The sequence below is a fragment of the Mandrillus leucophaeus genome, unplaced genomic scaffold (assembly GCF_000951045.1).
Source record: "Mandrillus leucophaeus isolate KB7577 unplaced genomic scaffold, Mleu.le_1.0 Scaffold959, whole genome shotgun sequence".
NCBI classification, from domain to species: Eukaryota; Metazoa; Chordata; class Mammalia; order Primates; family Cercopithecidae; genus Mandrillus; species Mandrillus leucophaeus.
The window spans coordinates 531899-537617 of record NW_012110463.1 but is presented as its reverse complement, the minus strand read 5'-3'; positions in this window follow the sequence as shown (position 1 = coordinate 537617).

Sequence of the window (5719 nt, the reverse complement as noted above, 5' to 3'; positions counted from 1 at the left end):
CCCCAAATTCCCACTCCCCCCTCCAGGGCCTGCTTCGACGATCCCGCGGGCCGGGATACATGGGATCATGGCATCATCCAGTGGCATACTTATCCAGGCAGTTGGACTCCATGGTGCTGGGATGGCCCCCATGTTTCAAAGCACTAGCTGCCATAGCCTTACGGGCAAGGGAAGCTGACAAACTAACTCTAGGACAGCAACTAACCATCTGAGTATTGCACTAAGTTATAACATTAATGGATCAGAGAGGGCCCCATTGGTTATCAAACCCGAGAATGACTTGGTACCAAGGGCTTCTATACGAGAATCCTCTCTCATAACTCTAGAGACTGTGAACACTCTAAACCCGGCTACTTTGCTCCCAATTGAATCAGAACTAGGAGGTACCTCTTCATTGCTGTACAGACACAGTCAATGAGGTATTCTTAAGCTGGAGAGAACTTACAGACCAACCCCTCAGGGACCCAGATATTGAGTACTTTATAGATGGAAGCAGTTTTGTACTGGAAGGAGTCCAATGAGCCAGGTATGCAGTAGTAACATTGCACTCAGTGGTAGAAGCTCAGTCTCTGCCCACAGAAACTTCAGCCCAAAAAGCAGAGCTGATAGCTCTAACAAGAGCCCTTTTGCCAGCAAAGGACAAAAAGGTCAATATTTATACTGATTCCAAATATGCTTTTGCCACACTGCATGTCCATGGAGCTATATATAAGGAGAGAGGAGAACTTTTAACTGCCAGGGGCAAAGAAATAAAATACAAAGAAGAAATTCTACAGCTCTTAGATGCTGTATGGGCCCCAGAGAAGGTAGCTGTTATGCACTGTAAAGGACACCAGAAGTCAGGGACACTGGAGGCCAAGGGAAATGGAAAAGCAGATAGAGAAGCAAGATGGACAGCAATGACTGCTCCACACTCTAGAAAACAAGCCCTGACCATGCCTCTCCTCCCGGAATCTCCCCTCCAGGAGACCCCAAGTTACTCTCCAAGTGACAGCGCCTGGTTTGCCCAAGAATCTGGAGAATATATTGAAGGAGGATGGTAGAAATTATCTTTTTTTTTTTTTTTGAGATGGAGTCTCGCTCTGTCGCCCAGGCTGGAGTGCAGTGGCCGGATCTCAGCTCACTGCAAGCTCCGCCTCCCGGGTTCCCGCCATTCTCCTGCCTCAGCCTCCCGAGTAGCTGGGACTACAGGCGCCCGCCACCTCGCCTGGCTAGTTTTTTGTATTTTAGTAGAGACGGGGTTTCACTGTGTTAGCCAGGATGGTCTCGATCTCCTGACCTCGTGATCCGCCCGTCTCGGCCTCCCAAAGTGCTGGGATTACAGGCTTGAGCCACCGCGCCCGGCCGATGGTAGAAATTATCTAATGCGAGACTAGCCGTCCTGGTGGCCCCCGAATTTGTGAGGCAATTCCAGCAAGGAACTCACATGGGAAAAATGGCACTAGAGACACTATTAGGACACCACTTCTATGTGCCACGGCTCACTGCCATCACATGAGCCATTTGTGAAGAATGCCTACCTGTGCCCAGAACAACCTATTACAGGGGCCCACCTTGTGAAAGGCCCCTGGGGATTCAGGAAATAGGGGCTGCACCTTGTGAAAATCTGCTTATGGACTTTACTGAGTTGCCCCTAGCAGGGGACTATCGATACATGTTAGTACTTGTCTGTACCTTTTCAGGATGGGTCAAGGCTTTCCCCACCAGGACTGAGAAAGCACAAGAAGTACTGCTAAGAAACATTATCCCCAGATTTGGACTGCCCCTGACTCTAGCATCAGAAAATGGACGGCATTCATAGCCAAGATAGTTCAGGAACTAACACAGCTATTGAAAATAAAGTGGAAGTTACACACACCCTACTGGCCACAGAGTTCAGAAAAAGTCGAACACATGAACTGGACACTCAAACAGGTACCAAAAATTTTTTGCCAAGAAACTCATCTAAGGTGGGATCAGGTCCTGCCCGTGGTCCTCCTCCGAGGGAGGTGCACCCCCACCAAACAAACTGGGTATTCACCCTATAAGATCTTGTCTGGCCAAATTAAAGGTGATCTATGTGAACTAGAGGAATTAACCTTAAGGAGACAGATGCAGGCTTTAAGAATAGCCATGCAAAAAATTCATGGCTGGGTATGGGAAAGAATGCCCATAAGCCTCGCAGACCCAAGTTATCCCTTTAGACACCGGGACTCTGTTTAGGTTAAAAAATGGAATCCAACAACACTGGGACCCATAAGGGATGGGCCCCATACTGTCATCTTGTCTACTCTTACTGCTGTTAAAGTTGCAGGAATCGTGCCTTGGATTCACTACAGTTGGCTGAAACTGGTAGTCTAGGACAAGTGGACCAGCCAGCAGGACCCAGACCATCCAACCCAGCTGATCCTATGACGGGACTGAGGTGCCAGTGAAGACTGGCCTGCTCTGGTCACTTCGGAAGCTGACCAGTCTACGCACGGCAGAAGCTTGAGGAAACAACAGCCCTGCTCTAGCCACCCCGGGAGCTGACTCATCTACACACGGCCAAAGCTCAAGGCATCATCAGGAAAGTAAATGTGGTTAGAAATCTTAGGTCTAGAAACTTTCCTTGTAATATTAATTGTTTTACTATTGTCCTGTTGCTTTGCTCAACTTCCTCCTCTAGAAAAGGACTTCTTCTCTCCATGCTGGGTATAAATATGTTATTCATTACTTTTGCTACTCCCCTTAAACATGTTAAAGGGAGAATCCTTAGAAGGATGCCCCCACTGCACTGACATTACGTGGACAGGAAACACCATGACTGGAACCCTGTTGTACCACACTTATTATAGGTGTGCAGGGACCCATTGAGGAACTTGTACACTCAACCAGATAACCTACTCAATCTGCAACCCAGGAAGTAGCCAGCCTTATGTATGTTATGACCCAAAGTCCTTACCTAGAACCTAGTTTGAGGTTCAAGTCGGGTCAAAAGAAATAAAAGGGGAATAACCATAAAGAATTAAAAAGCTAATGAATGGCCCCCTGAAAGAATAATGCAATACTATGGCCCAGCCACATAGGCAAATTGATCATGGAGATACCGCACCCCTATTTATGTGCTAAATCGCATCATATGGTTGCAGGCAGTACTGGAGATCATTACAAATGATACTGCAAGAGCCTTAAATTTGCTGGCTCAGAAATCTACAGAAATGAGAAATGCCATTTAGACTACCTCCTAGCCCAAGAGGGACGAGTATGTAGAAAGTTCAACCTAACTAATTGCTGTCTAAAAATTGATGACAATGGAAAGGTCATCAAACAAAAAGCTGCAAGAATTCAAAAATTAGCCCATGTTCCAGTCCAGACTTGGAAAGGATGATCTCCAGATTCCCTCTTTTCCCTGTTCAGAGGTTAGTTCTCATCCCTTGGAGAATTTAAAACCTTAGTAAGAATAGTTCTAGCCATATTAGGAGTCTGTCTCATACTCCCTTGTCTCTTACCCCTCCTTGTCAAAAACATTTAAACGGCTATAGATGCTCTTGTAACCAGGCAAACTACTACACAACTAATTGTTCTAACTAAATATCAGCCTTTGCCAAATGAAGAAAATTTGCCTTTTCATGAAAAATTAAGTCATAGTGATGGTTTCTATTAAACCTCATTTATAAAAAGTGTTAAAGGGGTAAATGAAGTAGAGGATGTAAAGAAAATTAGTCCTTAGCCCCTCTCTTCCTGTAGAGCAAAGATGGGAAAAACAATTTTTCCTCCTCTCCTAGCTTCCCCCTCCCTTTCGTAATCCTTCCTTAGTGAAACTCAAGGTTACTTCACAACAACTCCAGTTTCTCTGTTCTTGACAACAAGACGAGCTTGAGTAAGACATGCACCAGCTGCAAGGCCTGCTTTAGTTTGATAAATTCCCGTTTCCCTTCCAATGAAGCTGCAAGGTCAGCATAACCTGTTATTGTTTGATTAAATGCCCCTATTCTGCTTCTGTTAAGCCTGCTTGCTTGCACCATGAGCTTTGTGCCACTAGATGGCCACCAGGCATGTATAAAAGGTAAGCCCTGTCTGTCCAGGGCTCAGCCCTTTGGATGCAACCCACTGCACCGGTGTGCACCTTAATAAAATCCTCCAGTTTCACCTACTGGGTCTCTCCTGCCTCCCATTTTCTGCAACAAAACCATATATAAAATAAAACTCTATATTAAATGTAAATATACAAATATAGAAATCTGTACTATCATAATGATGATGCATAAAACCCCTAAAATTCTTCTGTAGAATATTTAAAACAGAATACAATCTGCATACATATGTTAATAAATACACAATATAAAATAATTTTTATTTGTTTATTTTATTTTGAGATGGAGTATCACACTTGTTGCCCAGGCTGGAGTGCAATGGTGCAATCTCGGCTCACTGCAACCTCTGCCTCCTGGATTCAAGTGATTCTCCTGCCTCAGCCTCCCGAGTAGCTGGGATTATAGGCATGCACCACCATAACTGGCTAATTTTGTATTCGTTAGTAGAGATGGGCTTTCTCCATGTTGATCAGGCTGGTCTCAAACTCCTGACCTCAGGTGATCCACACACCTCAGCCTCCCAAAGTGTTGGGATTACAGGCATGAGCCACTGCACCCAGCCTAAAAATTTTTAATATTATTAACAAACTGAAAAATACAGAGGTATAATTTTATATTCAATTGAAGTTGTCACAAAATTAAAACATATTGTTTGAATTTTAAGATGTTTAATGTAAACTCTATTTTTTTAAGATAATATGGTTTGGCTGTGTCCCAACCAAAGTTTCATCTTTAATTCCCACATGTTGTGGGAGGGATGTGGTGGAAGGTAATTGAATCAAGGGGGCAGGTATTTCCTGTACTGTTCTCATGATAGTGAATAAGTCTCATGAAATCTGACAGCTTTACAAAGCAGTTTTTCTGCACAAGCTCTCTCTCTCTTATCTGCCACCATGTGAGACAAGCCTTTTACCTTCCATCATAACTGTGAGGTCTCCTCAGTCACATGAAACTGTAAGTCCAATAAATTTCTTTCTTTAGTAATTTGCCCAGGGTAAGGTACGTCTTTATCAATAGCATGAAAACACACTAATAGACAACCTGATTATAAAGATAACATTTAAAGAAACTATGCAAAACAAAATTAGAAAAATAATTGAAGCACATCACTACACAATTGAAATAAAATTTAAGGCAATAAAACAGTAAATAAGAAAAAGCATACCACTCAGGAACACATGAAACAGTAACAGTAAAACCAGTAACTTCATTTTTAAGAAGTAGTTTTAAATATAAATTAATTAAATTACTTAATAAAAAAGAAATGTAACCTCAGGACTTTGGGAGGTTAAGGTGGGCTGATCACTGGATCTCAGAAGATTGACAACAGCCTTGACAATGTGGCAAAACTCTGTCTCAACCAAAAATACACAAAAAACTGGCTGGGCGTGATGCTACACACTTATAACCCAGCTATCTGAGAGGCTGAAATGAGAAAATCTTCTGAGTTTGGTAAGTTGAGGCTGCAGTGAGCCATGATCACAACACTGCAAACCAGTCTGGTTGACAGAGTGAGGCCCTATCTCAAAAATAAATGAATAAACAAGTAAATAAATGAAATTATAAAAAGAAAAAATAAAATGCTTTATTGGCTTAAGAAAAAAGCTAAGAGTATGTTGCCTACAAGGGAATCATTTTAGCACTAAGTCAAATAGGTTGAAAAC